This window comes from Jaculus jaculus, chromosome 7, assembly GCF_020740685.1.
Source record: "Jaculus jaculus isolate mJacJac1 chromosome 7, mJacJac1.mat.Y.cur, whole genome shotgun sequence".
In the NCBI taxonomy this organism is placed as follows: domain Eukaryota; kingdom Metazoa; phylum Chordata; class Mammalia; order Rodentia; family Dipodidae; genus Jaculus; species Jaculus jaculus.
This window is the reverse complement of record NC_059108.1, coordinates 26,870,507-26,887,482: the sequence shown is the minus strand read 5'-3', so window position 1 is coordinate 26,887,482 and position 16,976 is coordinate 26,870,507. Positions and strand designations below refer to the sequence as shown.

The following is a 16,976-nucleotide window of genomic DNA, read 5'->3' as shown; positions in this document are numbered from 1 at the left end:
AGGAAAACAGGGCAAAGGTCAACCTCAGAGTAGAACCAGGCCTGGATCCCAGGTACTGCCCCTGCCCAATTGTCTGAAAGTACACTTAGGTCCATATTCAATTGCTTTTGTTTTTATTTAACTGTTTTACTTATTCGTAAGCAGAGAGACAGCGAGAGAGAGAAGTCTCAGATACAGAAGAGTAAAAGGGAACTTCCTCAAGATGACAAAAAAAAAAAAAAAAAAAAATCTCCCAATTAGCCCATCTAGTGCTGGAAGGCGCCACATGAGCTCCTCTCCTGGGGGAAAGTGGCCAACATCTATTGGAGCAACGCGAGGTCTAATCTACTCAGAAGCAAACAACCTGACGTGAGGCTCACACAAGTGCAACAGTGGCACACAGCCATGGTGGGTCACCAACTGCTCTTGGATTGGCTAGCAGATCTGCTCAGTGGAAAAGAAACCATATCTAGAAACAAGTCAGAATCATATCCAGATAATGAGTTTGCTCTCCACTATCAGGCTCCCACTAATCTTGGGCTATTAAGAGGGCCTACACCCATTAAGTTCTCTCTGAACTAACAATGGTTATCCCATTTAACCTGTGCTGACTTCACTCTCCATTGGAGAATCTGCTTCTCTTTTTCAGATGGAAGCCGGACCTGAGGAGAGAAACAGCCTATTGCACCTCACCAGGGCCCCAGCTGAAATCATAGAGGAATTGAGGAAATGAGCAAGAGTGCTGCTTTCTCAATGAACCTGATATCAGCACAAGGGTAAAGGAGATAGACACAGAGGACACTCAACTCCTACCAAATCAGAGATTCAGAGGCTCCTAAGAGCCCATCACTGAAGTAGACCTAAAACAAACCCAACATGGCTCAGGGAATTTCACAAAAGAGGAAGACGGAAAATTGTTAGAGCCACAAGTTGGGACATTACGCACAGAGACATTGCCTCTTCCCCATAACTGATGACTACCCCCACCCCACAATGCACGACCCACAATACCCATGGTGGCGAATCCCAGCACTTGGGAGGCAGAGGTAGGAGGATCGCTGTGCGTTCGAGGCCACCCTGAAACTACATAGTGAATTCTCTATCAGCTTAGGTTAGAGTGAGACCCTACCTTGAAAAACCAAAGAAAGAAAGAATGAACTGTCTGTTACCTAAGTTACCCAAGTACAGGATTTTGTTACAGCAGTCCAGGTAACAGACTAAGATATCAGTCAAACCTGGTTTAACCTATTCAAGGGCTTTGAATAATTTGATTTATTTCCAATATCTAATGAGAGAAATTTCACTTAAATATCCAAAAATCTTGATTCACTTGGAAAGCTGGAAGGTTTGGTAATACTAGGATACACTGTTAATAGTGTTCCTGATCTCCTACATCACTTCCTTTGAGACCATGGCAATGACTCCACATAGGAACATGGAACACCACCGAGAGAGAACCAAGATGTGGCTACTGTCTGGCCCCGCCATGCACAGGAGATATGGCTAAAGAGCCCAGCAGAGGCCTGTGACACAGACAGTCTCTACCCAAACTAGGTAACCCCTTTGTCAAATGAGTGGCCCCAAAAGGCACAAGCATTCGCAATAGCTGGGTAATGACTAGAGATGCAAAGATAAGGTCTGTCAGTCTGAACAAGTTCACAGACTCATGGGAGATGATGAAAGTAATGATACAACACAGCAGGTCACATCATGAAAGATTCATTTTACAGAGGGAACGAACAGGGTTCAAAGGAGTTATTTATCGGTTTATCTAAGGCAGATTGTATCAACCAGAATGAAAGTTGCCTAAATTCCTATGATTCTTATGAAAGAATGTGATAATTTACTATGTATTAATAACTTTAAAAAATATTATTTATTCATTTACTTAAGAGAGAAACAGGAAAGAGTGAATATGGGCATGCCAGGGCCTCCTGCCACCGGAAATGAATTCCAAATGCACGTACTATTTTGTGCATCTGGCTTTCCGTGGGGCCTAGGAACTCAAACCTAGGCCATCAGGTTTTGCAAGCAAGAGCCCTTAACCACTGAGCCATCTCTCCAACCCAAAGCTGTTTTTTGTTTTGTTGTTGTTTGAGGCAGGATCTAGGATCTCACTCTAGCCCAGGCTGACCTAGAACTCACTATGTAGTCTCAGGCCAGACTCAAACTCACAACAGTCCTCCTACCTAGGCCTCCCAAGTAGTGCTGGGATTAAACGCATGTGTCACCATGTCTAACTTAATTTTTTTTTTTTTTTTGGTTGTTGTTGTTTTGTTTGTTTTTCAAGGTAAGGTCTCACTCTAGCCCAGGCTGACCTGGAATTCATTATGTAGTCTCAGGGTGGCCTTGAACTCTGGGTGATCCTTCTATTTCTGCCTTCCTAATGCTGGGATTGAAGGTGTGTGCCACCACCACCAGCAATAACTTTTGTTTTTAATATATAGTCTTACTATGTAGTCTACCAATTGTCCTGCCTCAGCCTCTTTAATGTTGGAATAACAGGCATGAGCCTGGCTCTTAAGGCATTCTTTTTTTTTTTTTAATTTTTTTGTTTTATTTTTATTTATTTCTTTGAGAGTGACAGACAGAGAGGAAGAGGCAGACAGAGAGAGAGAGAGAATGGGTACGCCAGGGCCTTCAGCCATTGCAAACGAACTCCAGATGTGTGCGCCCCTTTGTGCATCTGGCTAATGTGGGTCCTGAGGAATCGAGCCTCGAACTGGGGTCCTTAGGCTTCACAGGCAAGCACTTAACCGCTAAGCCATCTCTCCAGCCCCCAAGACATTCTTTTTTTTTTTCCTCAATTTTTATTTACATTTTCCATGATTATAAAAAGTATCTCATGGTAATACCCTCCCTCTCCCCCCGACTTTCCCCTTTGAAATTCCATTCTCCATCATATCTACTCCCCATCTCAATCAGTTTCTCTTTTATTTTGATGTCATGATCTTTTCTTCCTCTTATGATGGCCCCAAGACATTATTTGTCTTTTTTTTTTTTTTTTTTTGGTTTTCGAGGTAGGGTCTCAGTCTAGCCCCAGGCTGACCTAGAATTCACAATGGAGTCTCAGGGTGGCCTTGAACTCATGGCAATCCTCCTACTTCTGCCTCCTGAGTGCTGGGATTACAGGCATGTGCCACCACGCCCAGTTCCAAGACATTCTTAATATAACAGATAAAGTAATAAAAAATCAGAAGCATAAAACAGTGTTCATGCCCAGTATTCTTGGATTATTAAAGGAGTAATGAAAAAGCTAAATAAGTACAACTCTGAACTTCATTTGGGAAGAAATGACAGAGTCATAAAACCACCTAGGGACCAATGTAGGCACCTGACTTCCAGCACAGACCTCCAAGACATCCACCAGCAAGCACAGGGAAAAGAAGGAAGTTAGCTATCAAAATTATAAGATTAAAGCATGAGCTGGTTAGCTATTACTAATTAATAGCTACTTACTCCATCTTTTAGTTATTTATTCAGAAATGTGGAACTTCTTTCAAGAATGCAAGGCTGTTAAAGAAAACAAAGAAAATTCAGTCAAAGAGCCCAATGTGAGAGGGAAGAAGATTGAGGGTCATTTCTAGGACTAATGCCAGGACCCAGTGTACTTAACCTGTCCTTGGACGTGTGGGCCCCATTAATAAAGAAACCTGGTTTTCTGGGAAAATAACATGTTTTGTTTGCTGTGTGTGGGGGGTGGGGAAGAGATCTGAAAAGCAGACATTAAAAGCAAACTATGTCATGAAGAGAGAACAAATACTATAACTTATCTACCTGCATTTTCTAACTTTTTGTGTTGCATGAAAAGCAATAAGCCAAGGCTTCAGTTGCCCTTCCAAAGTTGTACCTGGTACAAACAGGTTGAACTGACAGAGCCTTATAAAATGACATGAAGCAACCTCGGTACTGCGTTCAACACAACTTATGCACGTGGTTCTTAGAATGCTGTGTCATGACAAAGATGGTGTGCACAGAGCTCTCTATGTCTTTTTCCCTCACTACATAAATCTTGCCTGGATTTGGGTCTTCTACCCTAACCACCCAAGAGCCAGGCTACACGTGTGCACCACCACACCTGGCCCCAGAGACCCGTGTGTGAATGTTCAGGCCTCACCACCGAAATATACAGGTTCAGAAAGCAAACCAAGGACAAACTCTGCATTCCAGCACAGATCACTCAGCCATCCGCTAGCAAAAGCACAGCCACCATGCCATGAAGCCATTTGGAGCTACTGGCCCTCTATACCACTTCTTTTGAAAACACTTGACCAATCTGTAATGTCCCCACTGTCATCTGTATGGCACTAAGGGGACAGAAGAAGGACATATACTGTATAGCACCCCATCTACAGGAGACACACTGGAGAGCCCCAAGGGAGACCTGAAGGTAAGAAGCTCTCTATTTTTTAAAATTATTTTTCTTTTCTTTTCTTTCCTTCTTTCTCTCTCTTTCTTTCTTTCCTTCAGAGAGAGAGAACAGGTGCACCAAGGCCTCTAGCCATTGCAAAGGAACTCCAGATGCACGTGCCACCTAATGCATCTGGCTTATGAGGGTCTTGGAAGTCAAACCTGGGTCCTTAGGTCTCACAGGCAAGTGCCTTAACTGTTAAGCCATCTCTCCAGACCCTCTGTTTCTTATTTTATTTTATTTTTTTTGTTTATTTTTATTTATCACAGACGAAGAGAGAGAAAGAGAGAATGGGTACACCAGGGTTTCCAGCCACTGCAAACAAACTTCAGACGTGTGCGCCCCCTTGTGCATCTGACTAATGTGGGTCCTGGGGAATCGAGCCTCAAACCGGGGTCCTTAGGCTTCACAGACAAGCGCTTAACCGCTAAGCCATCTCTCCAGGCCCCCTGTTTTGTTTATATAGAGACTTACTATGATAAAGTTTAATTATTAAGTAGGTACTGTCAGAAAGTAAAAAGAATTATTAATAATAGGATATACTGTAACAAAAATTGCTTAAAATATATGAACTGTTTATTTTAGTATCTTTCTCTTTATTAGTTTCAGACTGCAGTCGACAAGGGTACCTAAGACTACAGACAGTGACACACAGGGAGTAAGTTCACGTCCACTGGCATCCAGCTTTCTAGACACAGATGCTCTTCGCAGGAGCTCTCGGATCTGCTCTGTGGGCTCTGCACTAAGGGTCACCACGTCGCCATCTCGCCTCTGCAAAAAAAATGTCAGCACGGAAACCACGACACCACCCATGGGCAAGCTTTCCGAGTGCCTTCATGCCTGGGTGGCACAGGAGTCATTTCCTTGGGAATCTACTGCCTAGATCTGGTTAGCAGTGGTTTCTGAACTTCCCCCTGCTGAGGCGAAGGCTCTCATTGGGGAAGTATCTTTCCAGCTCAAACCCGGGAGAAATGTGTTCCCTTGAAGAGGAGGAGGAGAACCCTGTATGTGCAGTCACTGGTTGCTGGAGAGTCAGTTCTCCTTCAGTCACATCCAAGGACACTCAACTACTCAGAGCATGCAGATAAACACACAAGCACTCTACAAGAGGTTTGGAGGTTTTGTTTGTTTGTTTGTATTTACTTTGTTAATCCTCTCTCAAAAATGACTAAAGTACATTCCAGGACTTTTCTGGTGACCTGGAAGGGCACCCAGACAGGATGGCTGCCCCAGTTCAGAGAGACAGGGCCCAGAAACTTCATGCTGAGCCTGTTTCTGCTCACAATGATCTTTTTATACCAGGAGATCTGCACAGATAGCCACTATCTTCATCTCAGAAGAAAAGCGTCCCATTGACAAAGTGCTCTTCAAAAGTCCCAACCTGAGGACAGAGATGCGCTGTGCAGAGGGGACGATGTGGCTTCTATAGACAACTTTCCAGGAAAGCCTAGAAAACAGTGCTAGCCTACTGACGACAGCCTGCTCCTCCTTCCCTGAGAGATTCTGCTATGGGAAGAAAAACTGAGAGACTGTACTGTCTACCCACAACGATTAAAAGGGGATGTTATTCTCATAGTTGGACACTACCACCACCACAACAAATGTAATTACCCACTTGAATGATTTGAACCGGTGGTCCAGCAGGCACTGAAATCTAATAAGCTGTTCTGTTTCAGAATATCTGTGCCATGGGGTTTGATTTAATTAATCTCAGCAGGCTTAAAAAAGAGCTGCAGGAAGTCAGTGTGATAAACATCCAGTACCAGAATACAGATTCAAGAAACTCTGCTGCCAAATCAGGGCCATGGAGTATAAGATGCCACGGTCTTGGGTTTGTGATGTCTCCTTGAAGTCCATGTGCTTGGTCCTCAAGCCAGGGAGCTACGGGACAGTGATGGAAGCTTTTGGAGGTAGAGGCTTAGTGGAAGGAAGTTAGGTCACTGGGTGTGCCCTTGAAAGGGAGGTGGGAACCCCAGCCTCCACTTCCACTTCTGAGTGCCCATGAGGTGAACAGCTTTGCACAGCCACATGCTCCCAGCATGATGTTCTGCCCCAGGCTCCAAAGTGAGGGAACAGCCAACCATGGACTTCTGAAGCCATAAGGCAAATGAAACTCGTCCTGTTTATCTGGGGATTTTACTACACTAACGGAAAGATGACTCACCCGTAAGGTTTGACCCATTCACTTGGTAAGTGTTTGACTCCTACAGTGAGGTAAATTGACATGACCTTGTCAAGCTAAAATCATTCTTGCTTCCATGCTGTACCAGAAGGTTTCTAGGTCAAAACTCATTAAAGGGTGAGCACCTTGTATAAAGAGGCCATATTACCAGTCAGGATTAGAAGAAACAGGAAGAGTTCTTGCTTCCTCCTTCTCCAAGGTTACCTCTGTATGAGAAGGTGCCCAACACGCTCTAAGCCCTGAGCCCTGTCTCTCATGTTGAGTGGAGCCCCAAGCCACACAGATGGTTTGCCAGCTGAACAGCCGGGCAGAAGACAAGAGGAAGAGGAGCTGCTCCAGCTGCCCACATCCCCTCACTTCCAGACCCTGCTTCAGTGGGAAGGAAAAGTCTAGAAGAGCTTTCTCCCTGTCCTCTTGGCAGACTCGGTGAGAGAAGGTAAGCTGGGGAGGGAGGGAAGACGGAGTTACTGCTCAGATTGGAACCTAGGACTGTGTTTTCAAACCTAACCTTGGCTGAGGGGACCTAATGCAGGTGCCCTGCACATGATACCAGGTCCCTCAGCTTCTCCAGAGCTGAGTGTGGAGAAGGTGCTGCCTTCAGCACCTAGCGGAGCTGCTTCCATCAATGCAGCTCGGGATCCCTGGAAAGAAAGGCATCGACAGGTGGTTCTATGGCTGTAGGACAACAGGGTGCACCCAGAGGGCTAGCCCACTCATGAGACTGCGTGCTCTCAAGTGATGAGTAGAGTAGCTCGCTACTTCTAGACCCAAGGAATACAATGCCATGAGATTAGACCAAACGTCAGAGCACAATAAAGAGGCATATGAGGCTCAACCGTGTGCCAATCAATGTTTCAATCACAGATACAACAACAGCTCCAAGAGGCTAAACCACGTGTGACACTATAACCACCTACATTTGTGCAACTACAGTCTGTGACATCTGCAAAATGGTGAAACTGCCTGCCAACAAAAGTAACCAGAATTCCCATCACTAAACAATTCCACACGCTTAGAAATCAGCCTTGCCACACTTGTCCTGACATCATAAAAGAAAGAAAATGTTCCCGAAGAAGGGTCCACTGTCCTTGTTCAGAATTCAATGTGGCCAGGAACCAGTGGCCAGGGGAATCAAGGCACAGCTGTCATCTCATTTTTGGTCACCCTGGAGGAGCAGAGCCCTTCTCTGTGGCACAGCACATGCCAGCACACCCATGACCCAGGACAGATCATATCCACGCCTGAGGACCATGACATCACAGAGGGAAGAGTCCTGTCCTTTTCTGTGAAGTTTCAGAACTCACCGTTCTGGCAGTAGCCCAAGGACCAATGGAGAGACACTGACACCAGGGCTGCGCTCACCTGGTAAATAAAACAAGAAGGCCCTTTAGCAGGAGGAGCCAGGCACCTGACCCTAGGGACTTCAGAAAAGCCAAAGGTGGAAAAAGCCTAGAAAACAGGTCTGAAAGATCTGGAAACACACCATTGGAAGGAACATTCTTTTTCTTTTTAAAGAATATTTTGTTTATGCTTTTTGGCATATGCTAGATTATTTGTCAACTTCCTATTTTTTAAAACAATTTAACTTTTCTTAATGAAATATATATATCTGCATTTTGAATATAATTAAATCTGAAGATATTCATATAGTCCCATCCTTTTCTGTTTCAAATGAGGTTTGGAGGGATGTTATTTCAGAAGGATCCATGGAACATTTAGGCAAGGGCCATTCCTTTGAAGGCCTGGATTTCTAAGCCCTATTCAGGCAGTGGGCAAGGCGGCTGATAGGGCTAAGCCCACACAATGGCAGCTAGTCTTTACCTTCATACTGAGAGCCCTGTGTGCTAGCTATACAAAAGTTTCCCTCCTGGTGGAATCTCGCTTCGTAATTGGACAGCAGAACAAATACAGTGAATCAATTCTTCCCAGCTGCAGTCCACATTGAAATGTACGAGGCCAGTCTCACTTGTATTTGCAGGCCTGTACTGTCCAGCAAAAAAAAAAAAAGCCCAAAGCCATCATTCAACTTTTCCACAGAAAACACATCATGAACTGGATATGAGTTCACACATTTCTCATTTAAGTAATTAGTTTCACCATAATGCCAGGACTAGCTCAGCACCAAAAGTAATTAGAAGCAGACAGCATTCGAATTTGATCCCAGACTTCCTTCTGAGAGCAGCACTTGCTGGGGTCACTCACTCAGATCTCAGTGTCTTGGGTAAACTTGATTTAATAACTTGTCAGGATGTTTTTAGGATAACTATTGCAAGGGGGTTGATTTAATTAATATCAGCAGGATTCACAGAAGGTCCATGAAGTCAACATGAAATGTCCTTCAGAGGTCCTATTATTAAAAGTTGAATAATTATATCATCACAAAAAAACAGATATAGTCAATGCTGCCGTTATGAATCAAAACCAAAAGGAGTGGCTGCAGCTCAACGCAGAGCACTTGCTAGCATGTATGACCAAACCCTGGGTTGAGTCCTCAGTACCTTAAAAAAAACTAAGATAACACTTTTACTGATAATGACAGAGAGGAAAACATGCTACTCTTTCAAACTGCGAGCTTTGAGTTACTTCCTCCAGAGCAGGTGCTCCCTTGTTGAATGAATAAAACAATGAGTAAAAGTAAAAGGAATAGCCGGGTGTTGTAGCGCACACCTTTAATCCCAGCACTTGGGAGGCAGAGGTAGGAGGATTGCCGTGAGTTCAAGGCCACCCTGAGACTTCACAGTGAATTCCAGGTCAGCCTGAGCTGGAGCAAGACCCTACCTCGGAAAAATACAAAACAAAACCAAAGTGAAAGGAATACATATGACTGACACATTATGCAAAAAGGTTACACTTTTTTTCTTCTTTTTTAAGATTTTTTTATCTGTATTTACTTATTTATTAGAGAGTAGCGAGAGAAGGAGCGAGAATGGGCACGTCAGGGCTTCTACCCACTTGCAAACAAACTCCAGACACATGCATTACCATGTGCATTTGGTTTACATGGGACCTGGAGACTCGAACCTGGGTCATTAGGCTTCGTAGGCATGTGCCTTAACTGCTAAGCCATCTCTCTAGCCAACACTATTTTTCTTTAAAAGATTTTGAATGTGTGTAGTGAGTGGCATATGTATGTATGTATGTATGTATGTATGTATGTATGTATGTAAGTAAGTATGTATCATGTCTGTGACTGGGCACATATACTGAGGAGGCCAGAGGTTGACATTGTCTTTCCAAGTTTTTATTTATTTATTTTTTTAACTTTTCAGGACAGAGTCAAAAAGGCGGGTCCTCCCCAGACATCAAGTACCTGTGCCTTAATGCTAGGCTTCCCGGCCTGCAGCCCTGAGGAAAAAAATGTTTCTCCTTTTCACAAGGTACTCAGCCTAAACCCAGTGAGAGCAGCGGGAACAGGTAGGTACTAACTACGTTTTTCAGCTATGGCCCAGAGCTCAGAATCTTCCTCAGGTCACAAAGCTGGGAAGCAGTAGAGACAGCCAAGGGTCGCCAGGTGAATGCTAAACACTAAGAACTCATGGAAGCTAAAGGAGTTGTGGACCTAAGGAGAAACTCTATTATGCAGTGACATGAAGCAGTGTGGGCAAGAGACTGAGAATGAACGTGGGGGAGGGGGGTAGAAAAACACAAAATAGGGATGGCCGTTGAGCTGAGGGAAACTGTCCAGCCATGTGGGAAAGTTCTCCGCACAAGTATTCAGCCAGCCAGGGAGAGGAACTGCTCATGAGTCCAGCTGCAGCTCAGCAGTAGAGGACTCATCTAGAATGGAAGAGGTCCCGGGTTTGAGCCAAAACGCTGCAAAAACCCTCCTGAAAGCCCATGTTCTAGAAGCATGGCTGTCAGGCACATGTGGGCATCCAGACCACTGGGACATGCCCCAGAATTTCTATTCAATATGTCTTGGGGGATGCCAAGTTCTCCCATCCTAGGTCAGTCACAACAGCAAGGTTGGAGATGTCGGGGAACAGCCCTATGAAACCATTTGAGGTTCTCTGGTGTCACCAATCTGTGCTTTAGTCACCAACTAAAGTTGTCACCTCTGAGTCTCATGCTGCCATGAAGCCGGAATAACAGCCTGTCTGCTCCTCATCTCTGGGAAGTCTTCCTGGATCTTCCAGCTCCTGGGGCCCCAATACCACCTACATAAAATGAACGTGCTTTTCACACACCTGCCTCTCTTCACTAGACAAGAATGTGAGCCTCTTCACAAAAATGGGCCATTTCTGATTAATTCTCCACTTTGGGCATCTAACACATAAACGACACCCAATAGGTGTTAGGTACACATGTGTCCACAAACCAGCATGGATGATGTGGCCACGGACACCAGTGACAGCACTGCCCAAAAATCGGCATGACCCCACCCCACCCCCAGCCCTGTGCATCACGCATGCTGGACTAGAAAGAAGCTCATACATTACAATAGTCCCCCCACCCCGCGCCCCCGCAGGAAAGGTGGAAAGCAAGCACATTTCTGAAGCAGAAGTATTTTCCTTCTAGCTCAAGAAGTCTAGGCCACAGGGGTGAAAACACAAGTGTACACTGCATGGGATGCATGACCATTTTACCTCTATTAACATGAGTCCCAGAGCCTGGCCTGGGAAACTTTTTGGCTTATGAGTTTGTATTTTGAGGTAGGGTCTCACTCTACACCAGGCTGACCTGCACTCCTTCTGTAGTCCAGGCTTGTCCAAACTCATGGCAATTCTCCTACCTCAGCCTCCTGAGTGCTGGTATTAAAGATGCCACCATACCTGGCAAGTTTTTGTTGTTATCATTGTTGTTTTGAGGTAGGGTCTCCCTTTAGCTCAGGCTGACCTGGAATTCACTATGTCGTCTCAGGGTGGCCTCGAACTCACAATGATCCTCCTACCTCTGCCTCCCGAGTGCTGGGATTAAAGGCATGTGCCACCATGCCTGGCAGGAAACTCTTCCAGTGAAACAGAATTGCACTTTTAGCACTAAACTGCAATACACCGCCCACTGTTGCTATCTGCACATTACAGCATTTTCTACGAAAGACTGCGATCAGAGGTCCAAACAGCAATGCTGGAACTAACTCATCTCAAGACAGGGCCCCTGCCTAGGGCTGTCAGACGATAAGCCTTGTTTCACCCTCCCCTTGCACTGGCTCCAGAAGTGAGCAAAGACTTCCTTTCTTGGTTTACTGACCTGTACGGAGTAAGGATACAGAGACACAGGGTGGTAGCCAGGAGGGGATGAGAGAGGATGACACAGTGATTTGGTGGCCCAAGTAAGACCCTGTACAGATAGAGATCTTTCAGGTTTCTCCTTTCCCCTCCCCCCCAAAATCCAGTCTAGTCTTTCAGAATCAGTGTCCAGCCCCTCTCCAGGGACAGCTTGCCAGTCTTTGGAAACCCACTCTGCCACCCTGTTTGTGGTGGCTGAGGGAAAGGCTAGCGTTTCTCTACCTCACTGATGTGCCGCGTGGTCTTCAAGCTCACCAATCCTGTGATCAAGTCCACTGGGAGTTCAGTGGGGGGGAGGGAGGATTTTGAGGCAGGTGTTTGAACTGAAATCCTCAGGGTCAAAGCTCCCATGTGTCCCACAAAGGCACTGGGAGGTGCTGCCCTTGACATGCATGTGGTCATGTTTGCTGATCCAAGGAAGCCAAGCTCTTTAAGGTGCTTGCCAGTTGAGGTGACTGCCCTTTGTCGATGACACTGGGACATGAGGCCATGATCTATATTCACTAGCAACAAATACCAGAGCCATGTAGAAAAGCATGCACCAATCTCCGCATCCTGCCGTGTTGACACAGTTCCCTAGGGATCTTGGGGACACGGCAGGCAGTGCCCACAATGAGAGAACCATGCCTGGAGGCAGAGTCCTCTGGGTCCTCAGGTTTGTGGGCTTTCTCTTCAGCTCAACCAGTAGGAGCCATCTACCTTGTTAAAGGCTGTGTGGCAGCATACACCTGTCTCAGGGCACCATGAGCTCTCCACAGATACACAGAAGACAGATCATAGCTCTACTATATCAGTGGGCCCTGGATTCAAGTCTGTCATTCAGGTAATGATGAGGCTTTGGGCATGACAGCTTCCCTGGGCCTCCATGACTCCCATTTAGAGAGCTGTGAAACCCAATCCACTACTCACCAGAACCAAGGAACACAGATGTTTCCTCTGTCCTCCCAAGGAGCCCACAGCCACCCTTGCAGGCTGGCAGCCTGTCCAGACAGAGTATGGACACCCTGATGGAGCAGGACTTAATTTTGTCAGGAAAGACTGACCCAGAAGGAGATGGGCATCTCAGGAGATCGGGGCCTTGGAGCCTCTTGGAAGGTGAGGGTGTAAGAGTCAGTGCAGAGGGCTGGAGTCAACGGCAGCCCTTGAGCCTCTGCTCTTTCATTTTGTGAGGCACAGAAGAAGAGAACCATGTACATGTCTCTAAAGAAAACGTTTTTTAAGTGTTTAAGGTTTCAGATGAAAAAAATTTTTTTAAAACCACTAATGATCTTCACACTAAGTGAATTGTTCCATTGCTTATTAGCTTGGAAAAGGAAGGGAAAAGACGACTGGCTGCTTTCAGCACCAAGCTATAGGGCCAGGGAGCTAGTTCCACCCCTCTGCTGCTTCTGAGGATTTATCATTCTATTTCTTTGGGCCGCAGTTCCTCGCGTGTGAAAGGTAAGGTTCCTTCCAGCTATCAAAAGTCCGTAACTTACCAGCACTCGACCTGAGTACGGGTAAAAGAAAGACTTGTGTAGGCCTCAGGAAGTGAAGACTAGTCAGGAAACATCTGATCAAGGCTTTAAGACGACTACAACGAAATAGAAATGGAAAGACCATGCAACCACATACCTCCCAGAGACCCCAAGGTCCCTGTAGCCAAAGTGAAACTAGTGATTAGCAATGGTCTTTTTTATGACCTTGTCTTTCCAACTTCCTGTGCCAGAAGGGAAAACAAGCTGGAGGCACAGATGAAGTGACAGCCCAGCACTGTTGTCAGGCTTTCTCCAGGATGCCAGGCATTTGGTTTCCCCCAGGCACTGTCCTACGGGACGAGACCTTGTGCCTTCAAGTGCCACATACTGCAAACTAAATCTAACATGTCAGATATTAGCCTCATTTCCAAAGCTGACTGCCAGGCCTGCCTGAGTCCAAGAAGTGACATGGCATGAAAGCACCATGCCTCCCAAGAAGAGGGCTTCTAACAAAGCCATTACACAGCCACAGAAAACCTACTTGTCATTTACCTTCTCTGAGTCCCCTTTCCTCATCTGTAAAATAGGAAGGTAACAGCTTGCCCCTTATAGGGACAGGAGGGTTTTAAATGAGCATTACTGCATGTAAAGCCTTTGGAGCAGGACTTGACACACAGAAAGTGTTCACTAAATGCAGTGCAATTACCATGGTAATGCAAGATAGTCTAGAATGGTGTGTACAGTTCTGTGGTAGATGGGGAGGTCCTGTGAACCAGGGCACTCCTGCAGAAATGCAACAGTCCTCTTGACACTTCCAGACTTTCTGGAATGAAGGTAACAGCGAGCTGATCAGAGAGGAGGAAAAGGAACCTAGGAATGCCCTCAGCCTGTGACAAACTACAACAGAGGGACCGGAGCCCAGGGGAGTTGTGAGGGCAGCAGTGGCAGGCTGTGGCTGGAAGAAGCACTTGTCTAAAAAGAGCCTGTAAGATAAACAGGGAGCAAGGGTACACAGAGGGCAGGGTGTACACACAGGGCCACAAATAAAGGAGGGGCTCACTGACCAGCGTGGGAGGACAAATTTTGCGGGCCAGGGAGGCATATTCTTCTGAACCCTGGTATTGGATGAGAAGGAACAGTTTCATAAGCTCTGGGGGATGGGGGAGGGGCCGAGAACAAGGTTCAGCAGCACATGGTGGGGTGCATAATTAACCCGCACCCAGAGAACAATGCACTGAGGAAGTTTGAAAAGAGGGAGGAAGATGGAAAGCGACAGGCAGCATTTGTTAGCAAAGGTGGGACAAGAAAAACAAGAGTGTGGGGGTGGGGAGAGAAGGCAAAAAGAAAATTTATTTTTAACGAAAGCAGGGTGAAATGTCTTTGCAAGTGGGATAAAGAAATAGATGTGAAGGGGTGAGTTAGAAAACACTAGGCAACAGAAAAATGGGGAGAGATGCAGAGAAAGCAATGGGGGAGGGAGCATTATATGATAAGGAAGCCTCGCTGGTTGGTGGCAAATAAATTCAAGTTACTTTCTGTTTATAGATACTATAATCGAATACTGGCAAGCAACCAGCCTAGAGAGCTTTGCTTGGTTAATTGCTTGGATTTAGTTTTGTCTTTTTATTTTACTTTCTTTCTTTTTCTTTTTCTTTCTTTTTTTAAATATGTGTGGGAAATTTGTTCCTGCTCCGTAACTTTGCCCCGTCAGATGGGTGGCTAGCCAGCACAGGTCACCTGAATTTCCCCCTGAGGCTGGCCGCAATGAAACCTTCCTGGGACTGACTGGTCTAGCAATTCTCCCACATCCTGGACCGAAATGGAGCCAAACTAACTCCGCGGCCAACTCACTCTCTCCAGGCAAGTGACGACAAACATCGGTTTCCCCAAGTCTTTCTTCTGGAAAGCTTCCCAGGAGGGATCTGGGGAGAAATCTGCGTTCCAATCGCATCCCCTCTGGGTTCCCCCGGATTCGCAAAAAAAAAAAAAAAAAAGTCACGCCGCCGGGGAAGAGAATGTCCAAGTGACCACCGGCCACCGACCTTTGTCCGTCGTCGTCCGGGCGCAACCGTGCAGCCGGCCCCGCGAGCAGGGTCGAGTTTCTGGGGTAATCCCGACGCGGCGCGCTGGGAGCCACCAGCGAGGACTCGGCACGCGCGCCTTCCCCCGGGCACCGGGTAACCATGGACAGGCTGGGTGCCCCGGCCGCAGCCCAACAGGTGAGCGCCCGGGAGCCTCCAAGAACCTCAAGATGGGGCCCGGGAGCCGGAGATACCCACGTCACGGAGGCAGTCCCTTAGGGGCTCAGCTCCTCCCTGGTGCCCACTGGCTAGAGCCAAGTGACCCCCCTTCCCCCGCCGCGCAACCTCACCTCTGCGGTCCCCACTGGGCGGAAGCTCCAAAGCCACCGTCTCCAAGACGACCCTGCACCCCGGGGTCCGCTCCGGACTGACTGGGTCCCAAACTCCCCAGGATCTATGTCACACAGCTTCGGGGCTGGAGGCGGGCTACGCGGCCACCGGCCACCGCAGAAAGCGCGGCGCACACTGCACCCGCGCGCTGCCGCCCGCTCCCTGGGGCCACGCCCCCAACCCGGAGAGCGCCCTGAGGCCACGCCTCCCACCCGGAGAGCTCCCTGAGGCCACGCCTCCCACCCGGAGAGTGCCCTGAGGCCACGCCTCCCACCCGGAGAGCTCCCTGAGGCCACGCCCCCAACCCGGAGAGCTCCCTGAGGCCACGCCTCCCACCCGGAGAGTGCCCTGAGGTCACGCCCCCAACCCGGAGAGTGCCCTGAGGCCACGCCCCCAACCCGGAGAGCTCCTGGGGCCACGCCCCCAACCCGGAGAGCTCCCTGAGGCCACGCCCCCAACCCGGAGAGCGCCCTGGGGCCACACTTCCAAAAACGAGCTCCAGGGACCTGCTTCAACCGGGCCATCCTTCTGACCCCAGGCCAGGCCCCTATCTTGTCTTATATTAGGCAACACCCCTGCCTACCTTTCCACCCCCCTCCTCCGCCCCAGCCTTTTGCCCTCTCTTCAGGCTTAGGCCCCGCCCTCAGCCCGGCTCACTTCAAGCCACACCCCCGGCACCTCCCTCCCTCACATCCCGCCCCTAGCCTCCGGCCACGCCCCTGGCACCGCTTTTCCCTCCCACCTCCAGTTTAAACCCCTCTGCACCATTTACTCCCGCCAATCCAAGGCATATCTCCGTCGCTGCTCTCTCCCCAAGTTTCTTCCCTGCTATACCCAGGACTTCTCTCCCAAACCTCCCCCCCAGTCCCACCAGCGCTCCTCCTCAGTGCCAAGTCCCTTCCTGCCACCTCAGGCACTCTGCACACTTCCATGCACAAACTGGTCCCCCAAACTTGGCTCTTCTACCTCTGGCAGATGAGCACGCCAGGCTTAGGCTCCACCGCTGGGCTGGCGGGAGCGCTCCCTTTCCGAGCCAAGGGAAACGCTAGGTGAAGATGCTTCAACCTACTGGTTTCCCCAAGGCCTGCTGCAAGTCTTGGGTGGACCTGTCACTGAACTTAAGGACTTTGCTTACTTGGTTCAAATGAAACCACAAGGGGTAAGAACCCTTGTGTGAGGGCCCACATTTCAGTGATTATTTCTATGGAATTCATAAAATAATGAAGTTCATTTATAATGGCTAGAGGCTCTAGAGCACCCATCCTCTCTCTTGTCTCTCTCAAATAAATAAATCATATATATATATGA

General features: G+C 47.7%; 1 protein-coding gene across 3 annotated transcripts in view; it reads right to left on the bottom strand.

The window, feature by feature from the left end:
• Spata13 (spermatogenesis associated 13) overlaps nt 1-15,800 on the bottom strand; it is a 158,031-nt gene extending 142,231 nt beyond the window's left edge. For 2 of the 3 annotated variants that reach the window (XM_045154064.1, XM_045154063.1), the window contains exon 1: nt 15,629-15,800. The gene's annotated coding sequence lies outside the window, so the exon portion shown is untranslated. Of the gene's footprint in view, nt 1-15,299; nt 15,321-15,628 lie in introns of those variants that run through there. The other variant, XM_045154066.1, reaches the window with a different exon arrangement.
• Nucleotides 15,801-16,976: the final 1,176 nt, after the last annotated feature.